This window comes from Antechinus flavipes, chromosome 2, assembly GCF_016432865.1.
Source record: "Antechinus flavipes isolate AdamAnt ecotype Samford, QLD, Australia chromosome 2, AdamAnt_v2, whole genome shotgun sequence".
Classification (NCBI taxonomy): Eukaryota; Metazoa; Chordata; class Mammalia; order Dasyuromorphia; family Dasyuridae; genus Antechinus; species Antechinus flavipes.
This window is the reverse complement of record NC_067399.1, coordinates 235182677-235197109: the sequence shown is the minus strand read 5'-3', so window position 1 is coordinate 235197109 and position 14433 is coordinate 235182677. Positions and strand designations below refer to the sequence as shown.

The following is a 14433-nucleotide window of genomic DNA, read 5'->3' as shown; positions in this document are numbered from 1 at the left end:
CCATGATGCCTGGAATGCCTTTTCTTCTCACTTCTGCTTTTTGCCTCAGTTCAAATGCTACTTCTTATGGGTATGTACCTGAAATACCTTATAAATATATTCCTAATACACTCAGTAGTTTGTCTTTTGCTCTCCATAGCTTGTCCTCTCTCACCTCATCTTGCCAAATTACTTTTTATCTATTTATAGGTATTTACTTTTATACATGACATTTCCTTCTAAGAGACTATAAGCTACTTGAGGACAAGGAATGTTTTCATTTTTGTCTTTGTGTCTCCAGTATCTATCCTGGAGACTGGACATAGTAGGCATAGAAAAGGCTGCTCAGTGGCTCAGTGGAAAGACTCCTCGATCTGGAGTCAGTAAGCCCTGAATTCAAATCTCAGACACTTACTACTTGTGTGACCCTGAGCAAATTATTTAACCATTCTTTGTTTTGATTCATTGGAAAAGGAAAAGACAAATTACTCCAGTATCTTTGCCAAGAAAATCCTATGGGCAGTCTTGGCCTATTATGGAGCAATAACAATAAAAGGCACAGTAAGTTACTTTTGAATTTAAGTGAATAACATAACTTCTTTTATTTTTAATGGTTCAGGCTTTCATATTTTTATAATTGCTTTTTATTTTTCAAAATACATGCAAAGATAGGTTTCAACATTCATCCTTGCAAAACCTTGTATTCCATATTTTTCTCGCTCCCTCTCCACCTTCCCCCTCTCCTAGACTGCAAGTAATCCAATATAGATTAAACATGTGCAATTCTTCTAAACATATTTCCACATTTATCATGATGCATAAGAAAAATCAGGTCAAAAAGCAAAAAGAAAAAAAGACAAGCAAGCAAACACCATAATTTCAAATTACTCTCCTTTAATAGCAATATTCAAAACAAAATATAGTTTTAAGTCTCACAAAAACAATATAGTTTTAAATATTGTTTCTTAAATATCTTTTTAAACAAACAAAAGGTTCTTTTTAAACATAAACAAAAGGTTTTAGTGGAGTGGGAGACAAGGGAAAGACTCTGAGCTTTTGACACAGCTGAAATTTGAAAACTCTAGAATCAAACAAAACAAAAGTAAAAAATTGTATCATTCCTAAGGCACCAGAAGTTACCCTGAGTTCTCAATGAGACATCAAAGAAGAATGTTTATTAATCTGAGTGTCAGCCAGGTCAGCTAATTCAAAATAAGCTGTACAGAATTGAATTTCAACATTACTTAACTGTTGACATCCAATTTAAATGTAATTAACATGAATTTACTGAGGACCTATCACAACACTAAGCCAAATGTGCCACTTTCTGTGTGAGGCTTTTCCTGGTCCTCCAGATGTTTGTATCTTTCCATTCAAGATTATCTTTTATCTGCTTTGTGTACTGTACACATAAAATGTATGGTTGCATATATATGTTCATGTTGTCTCCAGGTTAAAATGTAATCTCCTTGAGGGAAGAGGATGCTTTGCTGTTTTTGTTTCCTTAGTCTCTAGTATACTACCTGGTATATAATAAAAACTTGTTAATTGATTGCTGAGAATGATAAATGATAAATGATATTCTTTACACTAAAAAATGGATTTTAGGGGCAGCTAGGTGGCGCAGTGGACAAAGCACTAGCCTGAAGTCAGGAGGACACTTCCTAGCAGTGTGACCCTGGGCAAGTCACTTAACCCTAACTGCCTTAGCAAAAATAAAAAAAAAAAAAATAGAAAAGAAAGGATTTTAATGACTACAATTCTTAGACATGAAAGTAATAAAGTAAATGAGTCATATATTTAGATGAGGGATTAACCCATGTTGCACTAGAATCATGAAATATAAAAAACCCACAAAGGTCCATAGTACACTGAATAGGGAGGAATTTATCGAGGAATACCCAAGAATCACATTGAAGAATAAGAAGGGAGATCAAATATTTCATTTTTCTACCAAAAAAAACCCAAACCCAAACCTGACAAGAAATTAGATCATATGAAAAAAGATAAATGTAAACAGAAAGGTGATAGTATTGAGCTTAGAAACATCAAGAGAAGAATAATTTCAGAGTGTGCTGCTAGAAAATCTTGATTAAAAACAAAGTTAAGGCTGGTACAAAACTACATGTTATATTTATTTAGTTTGCTTTTTCTTGGAAGACTGGAAGATTCTGGGATATAAAGTCATTTATGATGTTACTATAAACTCCTGTTTATTTGGAGAAAAAAGTAATGGAAGAAGAGAGTGAAAGAAGACAGGTGAGGAAACAAAGGCAATGTAAATAGCCCCCCTTAGGGTTCTAGAGATTGCCGGAGTTAGGGTGTGAGAATGTGTGCCAGTGAGGACCATGAGAAGGATGATTATACCCATGCATGTTTGCTGAAGTCTAAGTGAAAACTACCAACCTGCTCCCAGTACATCCTATCAGAGATAACCCCTGCCTACGCTTTTAAAAGGGTGAGACTTCCTGACAGCTGTCTCTAAATTTGGGCCTATGTATCGTGTGGGAACTACAGTTCCCATCAGTCAAGCATATGGAGGGACAAGCGGGGAAGCCCCCAGCAAAGAGATACACCTTAGCTCGCGAGCTAAAGACAATTTTGATTCTCAACGTGGAGGGTAAAGGGGAAGGTTTCACGCAGTGCCTGCTGGGAATTGTAGTCTCAGTAGCTGGAGCAACGCTAAACCTGCCGGGAATTGTAGTTTCTGTATATGGGGGGAGGGGATTGGGGAAGGAGGGGGTCGGGCCCTGTCCCTCCCCCCGTCACTTCCTGCCTGGCTGCGGGAGCCCGAGCGGCTCATTCTCTTTAGTGTTTGCCCTGTGGCCGCAGCGTCTGGCTCGGCTTCCCCCTCCCTCCCTCCCCGACCCCCGGTGCCCGCCCCCCACAGGCCATTCCGCCTCCCCTCCCCTCCTCACTACCACCGCCTAACCGATCCTTCAGCGGGGGACGAGTCTCGGGAATCCAGGTGAGGCGCTTCGGCCCAGCCCGTTGCAGCTTGGGGGAAGGGCCTGGGATGGCGGGTGGGTGAGAGAGAAGCGGAGAGGGGACGGGAGACGGCTCCCTTGAGCCACCCCGGCCTAGCTCGGCCTGAGGAGGCGAGGCAAGCCGCTGCTTGTAGAGTGCTTCGGTGGACAGGGCTGGGGACACTAGGCCGCTGAGGGAGTCAGCTTCCCTCCCTGGCCGGAGTGGGGAGGGGCTGCCGTCTCCCCCTCCCCCAAGAAAGGCCTCGGTCCCTCCGCCCTCCGCCCTCCCCGGGGCGGGGATCAGGCCTATTCTGGGAGAAGAGCCCTCAGCCGTCTCCTCTTATTCCAGCTCTTCGCCTCCCTTCCCGGAGATGGGGGCTTGGGAGGTGCAGGTTCCTCCGCCGCCTCTCCCTCCGCCCCTTCTTCATCCTTGGTCTTTTTCCGCTTGCTGCCCCTCCCCGCATTTTCCCCAGAGGAATGGTGTTTGCTGCAGCCCCCACCTTGCTGGGGACTAGTGTCTTCCCCGCCTCCCGGCAATCCCCTTCCTCTCCCTGCACCTTCTCGGCCTGAGGGACGCGCAACAGCCTTTTTAACCTGTTCTTTGCCACGGAGGGAAAGAGCAGGCCCTTTAAGACACGAGCCTCCTGTAAGCTCCCCTTTACGATTTTGCACACACCCCCGGAACCCAGTTAGTTTTTTTTTTCCCTAGCCCAGTTCTAAGGTTAGAGTATTTATTTCAGAATTCAAATATTAAAGGAATTTATTCTGACCCTTTCCCCCACTCCGCTGTCTTCCAGATTGTCCACAGATGGAATGAATGTTCGTTGAATTAAATTGTTGAAGCTCCAGCAGTTTTTTATTGTTCTGTGTCCCGATATTTATTATCAGCGGGGGAGAGAATAGATTGTTGTTTTTTTCTTTATACATATATCATGTATTAGGAAAGAAGTTATGTTTGGGTTTGGTTCTTTAGAAGGAAATAGATTAAAGTTCCTCAGTTACAGACCTCATACACCTGTGCATTTGGGGAAATGCATTTTTCTCCTGGCGGCTGTAATGAGCAAAAGAGTATTTCAGTTGATAGTGATCCATAGCAACTGAAACAGATAAGAGATTCTCTTCGGTATAAAAGTATATGGAACTAGCTGATATATTTATCATCTGAGGCCACAGCCTTGTAAGAAAAAGGTAGTATTGTCATCCCGCCATTAGTAAATAGATGTAGTAGTTTATTCTGTCCTTGTCCTTATTCCAAATTGCTGTCTTCTATAATATAGTTCAAACCTCCAAAACTGTACCTTTTTGCCAGCTCCTCTACTTGCATTTACTGATCCCCATTATAAACCTATGCACTTATCCATGTTGCAGTATTAGTCGTGTAAGAGAATCTCTTCTCTAAAGCCAAATGTGTATGGCAGTCCAGTGATCTATATCTATTTTTTTAAGCTATGGGAAAAGCTTGAAGGTTTCAGAGAGTTTTTTGTTTTTCTTATGCTGTCAAATTGTCTCATTTGTGAATGTGGAGGAGAAAGCTAAATTTTAAATTGCTTGAGTTATCTTTAGGTAATCAAAGTGAGATAAATTTTATTAAGAGTTATTGATATAAAAATTAAAGTAATTGGTTTGCAGAGTAATTTTAGTAATGACAGGTGAGATTTCAGTGTGGCAAGTTCGTTTGTGCTGAGTTTATTTTTAATTCAGAAGTTAGATATGCTGGTGTATCTTGTACTAATTAGCAAAATAAGTTACGAAAACCCTGATTTATAGAAAAATTAGGGGATACTTTTTTGTTTTCTAAAAAGGTTCTTTTATAATGTTAAATAAATTCAATATATTCCCTTAATTAAAATATTTTATTTACTTCTTTGAAACATCTTTTGCTTAATTTTATGAAGTATACACATTGGACCCTGATTTGTTGTAGTTTGATACACTTCTAAAGTGTTATTGTCCATTTGGTATAATTTAAAATCTATAAGTTTCCTAAATGTTTAGATTATGAGTAAAACAAATTACTTGTTGCCTTTTGTAAAGTGTAGTGCTGTCATAAATTACATTTAAAAATTGACTTAGAATTTAATTTTTCCCAAGCCATTATTCTCTCAAGTTAGTTATTTTTCTAATAAATGTAAAAAGTTATCTTTCACATAGCAATTTACAGATAGTAGTTGTTTTGTGGAGTAGAAATTTTTGTAATACACATTTCATGACTAAAATGGAGGTTTTAGTGAACTAGATGTGTGGGGTAGGATTAGATCAGTTTTTTCTCAAATTGTAAGTTTTATTATTGGCATATTATTTGTGTATGAAACAGCAGTTGTTTTTCTCATTGTGATACTAATTTTTTCTGATAATTAAAATTTTTTTGAATTTTCCTCCTAATTTAATAGATATTTGTTAAATTTATCTTTAATGGAAAATAACTTTTTGTGTCAAAGTTAAACTATGGTTAATAAGTTATGTGAAAACTTTGAAAGGTTTTTTACAGTGGTTGTGCAAATATGCTGATGTAATTTTAGGTTAAGAATTAAGTAAAGAATATTCTGATTAGAAACTTTAAATTCTATTATCAGAAATATTTTTAAAGCCTCATCACATAAGTAAATTTAGTCATTTTAAAACCTTGATTTTAGTAGTCATGTAATATCAGCATCAGTGTAGATGACAAGCAGATATTATTCTCTTATTTCTGTAATTTAGAGAAATTATTAACAATAATATTTTGTGTCACTTTCTAGAATTATTAAATATATAACTATAAACATTGCTTTCAGAATTATTCTGTTGTAGACATGTAGTATTAGTATTCCAGTCGTTTGTCCACGGCAGTGGAAATTTTTTGTTTTGTTTTAGTCATCAGAATATGGAAAATAAGGAAGACTAATTTTTGAACCTTCACTTAATACTCTAGAAAAGGAAAAGGTTATATTTTATTTTCTTTTATTTTTTTTTTATATATTTTATTTTCTAAAATGCTTCAAGATTTCCAGTATTTTTCAGTTACAGATTTTTTGGTATTTATTGTTGCTATCATAAACATTCCCTTCTGAATTAGTTTTGGCCCCTATCAGAATACAGCCAGAAAAAGCACATTTGTATGTAGGTTGTCAAGTTATGGAACAAACTAAAACTTGTAGAACTATTTTGGGGGCAGGATTCCACTTCTAGAGTGTCATGCAACTAGTAATGGAAAACGAAAAGATAGATCTCTGCAACTAGGACATAGCCACACTAAGCCAAAAATACTTAATACATCGAAGAACAAAGTAAATAGAACTTGTAGATTTCTGCTGATTTCCTCTTCTCCTATATTCTTTGAAAAAGACCAAGAATATTTCCTTATTTGGAATCATATCCACAGCACTAATGACAGCTTTTCAATTTTGCAAAGAATTATTGCTTTTTTACTAAGTATTGATGGAAGTTAAAAACCTACAAGAGTCAAGGCCTGAGGCCTTGTGAATGTTCTTATATGAGTTTGGGTGGTGATTGTAATGGTGGTTACTGAAATTACTGGAAAATTTAACTGTAATTTTTGCTTTATACCAGACCTACCAGTGGTTCCTTTAGGAATTTCTCACCTCTCCTTCCCCAAGTTGAATGTAAATTTTGAGGGGCCCACACGGTTTTTTTTTTTTTTTTTTTTTTTTTTAGTCTTTTTTAGTCTTTAGTCTAACATAGTGCCTTACAAATAAAAGCCATTAAAATTTATTTTTAAAAAGTTTTTATAGAATAGATGGTTAGTATGTTTCTTGAATTGAGTTTCTTGGTGACAGGAGGCTTTGAAAATAAAAATAGTTTTCTGTTCTTAATTTTCTCCTGACCTCTTTAATTTTTTTATTATAGTTCAGGTTATAGCACTAGGACGATTCTAAAAAAGAAGAAACTACAAACTAAAGTTACAACTCTTCTGAGATGTGCTAGTTTATTAAAGTTAATTTTTAACTAAGATGGATTTACATGATCTTTTGGGGGATATGTTGAGAGAAAAATTTGATTAATTATAGAAATAGAAGAGTAAGAACCATGTGTTTTTTTTTATACCAAGATGTTACTTTTGACAAATTATTTGATGAATATCTATAAATATCTTTTGAATTGAATCTCATCTAATCTACTCATCTAAGATACCCTTAAGGAAGGATATTATGAAGTTTGGTTTGTTTTTTATTTTTTGAATTTGAGACAAAAATCAAATGGATGGTTTTAATTTTTAAAAAATTTTCTCTCCTTTCATATTTCATTTATTTATTTTCAGAATTTTATTAGGTTTTTTTTTTTTTTTTTTTTTCCCTGAAGCAATTGGAGTTTAGTGATTTGCCCAGGGTCACACAGTTAGGAAGTGTTAAGTGTCTGAAACCACATTTGAACTCAGGTCCTCCTGACTTCAGGGCTGGTGCTCTATTCACTGTCACACCTAGCTGATCCATTTTATTAGTTTTTGACATTTATTTTTATAAGATTTTGATTTCCGTTTTTTCTCTCTTCTCTTCCCTTTCCAAACCAAGATGGCAGTCAACCTAATATAGACTACACATATACAATAATATTAAACATATTTCCCCTTAGTCATGTTGTGAAAGAAGGTTCAGAATATAAGGGAAAAAGCAACAAAAAAGTGAGTATAATATGCTTAAATCTTTAGTTAGACTCCATAGTGCTTTCTCTTGATGTGGACAGCATTTTCCATCGTAAGTCCATCTTAGATTATTGTGTTGCTGAGAAGAGCAAAGTCTATCAAAGTTAATCATCTCGACAATGTTGTTGTTACTGTGTACAATATTCTCCTAATTCTGCTCACTTCACTCATCAGTTCTTTTAAGTCTTTCCAGGTTTTTCTGAAATCCACCTGCTCATCATTTTTCATAGAACAATAGTATTTCATAACATTCATATACCACAGTTTATTCAGCCGTTCCCCAATTAATGGGCATCCACTCAATTTCCAGTTCTTTGCCACCAGAAAAAAGAATTATTATAAACATTTTTGTATATGTGGGTTCTTTTCCATTTTTAATGATCTGGGATACAGACTTAAAGATATTGCTGGATCAAATGGTATTCAGTTTTTAAGGCCTTTGGGCATAGTTCTAAATTGCTCTACAGAATGATTGGATCAGTTCACAACTTCACCAACAAAAAGTAAATATTTATCATTTTCCTTTCTGTCATATGAGCCAATATATTGTGAGGTGATAACTCAGAATTTATAAGTCTCTAATTTATAGTGATTTAGAGCATTTTTTCATAACTATAGATAGCTTTAATTTCTTCTTCTGAAAACTGCTTGTTTATATCCTTTGAATATTTATCAATTGGGAAATAATTTGTATTCTCCCAAATTTGATTCAGTTCTTTATATAATTTAGAGCTTTTATCAGAAACACTGGCTGTAAAAAATTGTTTCCCAGATTTCTGCTTTCCTTCTAATCTTGGTTGCATTGACTTTTTGCAAAAACTTTTTATTTTGATGTAATCAAAATTATTCTTGTATTTCATAATGTTCTCTATCTTCTGTTTGGTCATAAATTCCTCCCTTCTGCAAAACTCTGACAGGTAAACTGTTTCTTACTCTCTCAATTTATTTATAGTCTTACTCTTTATGTCTAAATCATGTACCCATTTTGATCTTTGTCTTGATATAGGGTGTAAGATGTTGACTATATCCTTTTTATTCATGATCATAATATGTGAGAGAGGATAGAGGGGCCATTTTTATCCATACTCTTTTACACATGAGGAAATTGAAACTCAGAATTCTAAGTTAAGTTGAGGATACGCTTGTTGCTAGTGCTTGAGCCAGGACTTGCCCCTAGGTTCTCTGAGGCTAGCACACTAGTTATTTTTCTGTTGTACTCTGATGCCAGTGAAATGTATAATTGAATAATAAGTTTATCCTAAAGATAGGATATTTAGAGTAGCAAACCATATTTTCTTTCTTTTTTTTCCGTTTCAAAATATTTACATGGATAATTTTCAACATTCACACCTACAAAATCCCATGTTCCAAACTTTTTCTCTTCCCCAGACAGCAAGTAGTCCAATATATGTCAAACATATGTAGTTCTTCCATACATATTTCCACAAATATCACAGCAAATCATATTTTCAAGAAAACACTATAAGATTATTTGTTAATATTATTGAATAAAGATGGTTGCAGAGTTGCAAAGATGTCTCAGCTAGCCACCTTTACTGAATGCTGTGAGCCAAAAACTTTACCACCACCAAAGCAAAATTTAATGGAAATTGTTTAATTCACACTATAAATGTTAAAGTTAAAGCACTACTTAACATCTGTGGTTCTATACATAATATAGCTGTGGATCAATCCTTACAAAAACCATATTTGCTCTTACGTAACAGCATATTCAGGGTTTTTTGTTTGTTTGTTTGTTTCTTAAACAGTTTTGTTTAATATGCTTGTACAAGATATAACTCCTAAAACTTGAGGATAAAAAAATTGAGGAAAGTATTTTTAATTAGATTTCTTTTTTGTTATTTTCTAACTCAAAATTTGTTTAATCAAGATACTAATTTTATAGATGCAATAAATGTGAATTTTTAGTTTTTTTTAAACAATACAAATTAAACTGCTTTGTTTTAGCCTTGTATAAAAATCAGTACAAGGAGTTTTGTTTAATTCATTAATTTAATTTGTTTAATTCATTGAGCCAGGTTATAAAGATTAAAAAAATTTATTAGATTAACATGATATGTGTTTGTTTTAGAAACATGATTGGAGGTTAATGATGAACTTAGGTTTCTTTCTAGGATTTCTGGCTACAAGTGTAGGAGTGATGTCAATTTTGTAGCCTGGTTGAGAGGATCCTATTTTCCTTGTTTGCATATTTTTTACTGTATTTTAATATAGATAGATATTTGGGACTTCAAAAAAACGAATAAAAACATTAAGGTTCAATAAATTTTCATTTGGATTTAAAATTATTGTGTAAGGATCATTTGATGAAGAAAAAGAGATAGCACTGAGTTTTTTGTTAGATGTCTTCATCTGTGATAAAACATCATTTTTTTTAATATAGAGTGCTGGCCTTAAAGCCAGGGAGATTTAGTTCAAATCCCACCTCTGATACATACCTGTTTGGTGATTTGACAAAGCTAGTCTTAGTGTTCTAGATAGTTTTCTCATTGCCTCAGAAGTGTTGAACTGTATTGGTAAAGATTATTTCCTCATCTTAGATTTCCCAATGAATTTACAGGTTCAGTCCTTATTCTAATTCCTTTATCTGTAATTGAGGACCTTCTAACTCAAAGATTTTGAAATAGGAGCTTTTAAGGTCAGACCACCATCAGCATCATTTAATTATGTTTCTCTAGTACTGTCGAATTAGAATCTCATTTTTGGAAGGTTCTTCAGAAATCATAGAGTCCTGAATGTTATGGAATATTATTGTTCTATAAGAAATGATCAGGAGGAGGATTTCAGAGAGACCTGGAGAGACTTACATGAACTGATGTTAAGTGAAGTGAGCAGAACCAGGAGATCATTGCATGTGGCAACAAGAAGACTATGATGATCATTTCTGATGGACTTGGTTCTCTTTAACAATAAGATAATTGAAGCCAGTTGAATGTGAATCACAACATAGCATTCTCACTCTTTTTATTGTTGTTCACTTGAATTTTGTTTTCTTACTCATTTACTTTCCTTTTTGATCTGATTTTTCTTGTGTAGCAAGAGAATTTTATAAATGTTCACACACACACACACACACACACACACACACACACACACACACACACACACACACACACACACACACACACGTTGAGATCCCAGATAAAGAATCCCTGTTATAGAAGGAAATGAGAAAAGAACCTAAGGCAGAGCTTTGGGGAAGATGCATAAATAGGGGTTTAGTATCTGTCTTTTTCAACCAGTAGAAAAATAACATTAAATGAATAAAACAATATGTTGTGATGAAGAAATACAATGGACTTAAAATGAAAAGATAGGATTTGAAATCCTGACAATAATGTTTATTAGTTAGATGACCGAAGTTAAAACACAATGTTCTTGGGACTCAACTTCCCCATCTTTTAAAAGGGGATAATAATAAACTAATGCATAGGGCTGTTATGACAGAATAAAATTTTAAAGGTTCAAGATAAATGGTGGCCTTGTTATTGGAGAGTGACAGACAAGTTTGAACTGCAAATGTGGAGTAGCCTAAGATCCCTGAATCATGCAAAATTGATAATTTTTTTTAAAGGGTGGTGGAATTCAAATAGTCTATTATTATTTTATATTGGGTACAGACCTTTCTTAGAAGCATAATTGTTTTAAGTCAGCAACTGAATACCAACCGTTATCAATGATCTATGTCAGCAGTTCTCAAAGTATCATCTGAGGGTCCATAACTTCTAAACAATTTCCATAGTAATATTAAAACATTTTCATTGTAAAGATAATAAATATCAATAAATGTAACCTACATAAATAAACAAAAAAGAAATCACATAGTCCAAGTCTGAACAAGAATAACTCTACAATAGAAGTGTTAAACTCCCAGGGGGTGTAAGGAGCCAGAAAAACTCCCAAGTATTTCCTGAACCATAACAAAATAAATAGAACACAACATGCATAATTTCAATTTGTGATTTTCTGAGTTAGTAGTATAAAATCTGCAGAGATTTCAGGGACCGCTTTCAATTTGATTTTGACAGTACTGTGTGCTGTCCCTAACAAGTGGCCATCCCACTTTCTGCTTTTGAGGTAGCTCATTCACCTTTGGTGCAGCTTTAAGTGTTAGGAAATTTTTCTTTAGATGAGTTAACACTTGTCTTTCTGTAATTGCTACCTATCAAGATCCCAGATCTGTCTTCTGGAGGCAGGTAGAATAAGTACAATCCCTTTTCAACCAGAAAGCTAAGCAAATTGTTCCTCTTTCCCCCTCAAGTTTTCTCCTAGTTGTCAGTATTCTTTTAGTCTAGTATGGTATCAGAAATTAAATACAATACACTACTTGTAGTCTGAGCAAGGCAGAATGCAGTAAGACTGTTATAACCTCTTTCTTTCTGGGCATTATGCCTCTACTCACAGAGCCTAGTTTGGGGTTTTTTTTGTTTTTTTTTTTTGGTGGTCATGTCATAAAATTGACTCATTGACCTTCAAGTCTTTTTCTTCCTGATTTGTCTAGCTTTGTCTTCCATTCTGTACTTGATTATTTTGAACGTGAATGTAAGGCTTCACATTTAACTTGATTATATGTCAAATAGTTTTTTTAATTGTTCTATCTTGTTGAGATCTTTTTAGACTCAAAAACATCTCACAGTTAGTTAGTTTTCTTTCCTAGCTTCTTGTCAACAGTAGATTTAATAAATTTGCTGTCAGTGCTTTCATAATTGATTCTGCTTGTTTTTTTCTCCTCTGTCATCACAATTTGTTTTTTATGAAATAGGAAGCATTTTGTTTATCTTTCCATTGATTAATGATTTGACCAATTATTCAAATGTTTTAGAATGTGTTGATAAATATTATCTCCCTATGTTTTCTTTATATTTTTTGCAGGTGTTTGGTTAAGTGATTTTCCCAGGCTCACACAGCTATTAAGTGCTGCCTGAGGCAGGATTTGAACTCACTCCTGATTCTAGGGCCATTGTTCTATCCACTGGGCCAGTTAGGTGCTGATCCTTCCGCCTGTTTTTTTTTTTTTTTTTTTTTTTTAAGTACCTAATATTTTATTTTTTCCCCAATTGCATATTGAAAGACTTTTAAACATTGTTTTTAAAGTTTTGAGTTCCAAATTCTTTCCCTTTCTCCTTTCTCCTATTCCCTGAGGTGATAAGCAATTAGATAAAGGTTATACATGTGCAGTCATGTAAAACATTTCCATATTAGTCATTTTATACAAGAAGATTTAAAAAAAAAGAAAGAAAGAAAGTGAAAAATAGCATGCTTCAGCCTCTATTCAGACAATATCAATTTTTTTCTCTGGAGGTAGATAGTATGGTTCATTATTAGTCTTTTCAGATTCTAGGATTATTGTATTGTTGAGATTAGCTAAGTACAGTTCATCATGCAGTATTGCTGTGTGCAGTGTTCTCCTAGTTCTGCTCTTTTCACTTTGCATCAGTTCATGTAAGTCTTTGCAGGTTTTTCTTTTTTTTTTTTTTTTGAATTTTTGCTATTTAAAAATTTTTTTTAGCTTTTCATTTTCAAAATGTATGCATAGATAGTTTTCAGCATTCACCTTTGCAAAATCTTGTATTCCAAATTTTTTTCTCCCTCCCTTTCTCCCACCCCTTCTCTTGGACAGTAGGTAATCCACGATATGTTAAACATATGCAATTCTTCTATACATATTTCCACAGTTATCATGTTTGCATGTTTTTCTAAGAGCATCCTCCTCATCATTTCATATAGGCACAATAGTTTTCCATCACAAACTTATACCACTGTTTGTGTAGCCATTTCTCAATTGATGGGCATCCTCTAAATTTGAAATTTTTTGTCAGCACAAAAAGAGCTACTGTAAATATTTTAGTATTTATTGGTCCTTTATTATTTCTTTTTTTTTTTTTTCTTTTTGCATCTGTTTATGTTAGGGACTTAATAGTGGAATAGTGTTATTTCTAGGTCAAAGGGTATATGCATAGTTTTATAGTTATAGTTCCAAATTGCCCTCTGAAATGATGGGATACATTTACTATTCCAGCAAATAGTGCATTAGTGTCCCAATTTTTCCATGTCCCTTCCAACATTTGTCATTTTCCTTTTTTGTCAAATTAGCTAATTTGATGGGTGGTACACCAAAGTTATTTTAATTTTCATTTTTCTAGTCAGCAATGATTTAGAGCATTTTTTCATATTACTAGAGATAGCTTTGATTTCATCTGAAAACTTCATATCTTTTAACCATTTTCATGTGGGGAATGATTTGTATTCTAATAAATTTGACTTGGTTCTTTATATATTTTAGAATCTGTACATCAGAGAAACTTGCTATTAATTTTTTCCTGCTTTCTGCTTTCTTTCTAATCATGGCTGCATTGGTTTTCTTTGTGCAAATCCTTTTTAATTTAATGTAATCAAAATTATCTGTGTCATATTCTGTAATGCTTCCTATTTCTTGATTGATCATAAATTCTTCCCTTATCTATATATCTGACAGGTAAACTATTCCATGTTCCCTAATGTCCCTATGTCTTAAACTTTCCTTTTAAGATTTGTATGATGTTCAAAAGGACTGAAATTAATATGTTAATAGTACTTTTGTTTGTGGTAGTACTTAATTATTTCAGCTCAAAAACTTATTTTTTTCAGGAAGCCTATCTTAGCTTCTTTATCTTTCCCAGCAAGACATGTGTTCTCTTTCTAACTCATAACACTTTTTGTGTCTTTTAATCTACTTTTACATTATGTCTTGTGTGAGCTATTTATATGTATTCCTTTTTACCTATTAGACTGTAAGCCTCAAGAAGGCAAGAACTGTATTTTAGTCCTATTTGACCTGTGGCAGTCATG

General features: G+C 34.2%; 1 protein-coding gene across 10 annotated transcripts in view; it reads left to right on the top strand.

Moving 5' to 3' along the window:
• The first annotated feature begins 2708 nt into the window (after positions 1-2708).
• STAU1 (staufen double-stranded RNA binding protein 1) overlaps positions 2709-14433 on the top strand; it is a 61384-nt gene continuing 49659 nt past the window's right edge. For 5 of the 10 annotated variants that reach the window (XM_051976548.1, XM_051976544.1, XM_051976541.1 and 2 more), the window contains exon 1: positions 2728-2947. The gene's annotated coding sequence lies outside the window, so the exon portion shown is untranslated. Of the gene's footprint in view, positions 2948-14433 lie in introns of all 10 variants that reach the window. The other 5 variants (XM_051976535.1, XM_051976538.1, XM_051976539.1 and 2 more) reach the window with 5 other exon arrangements.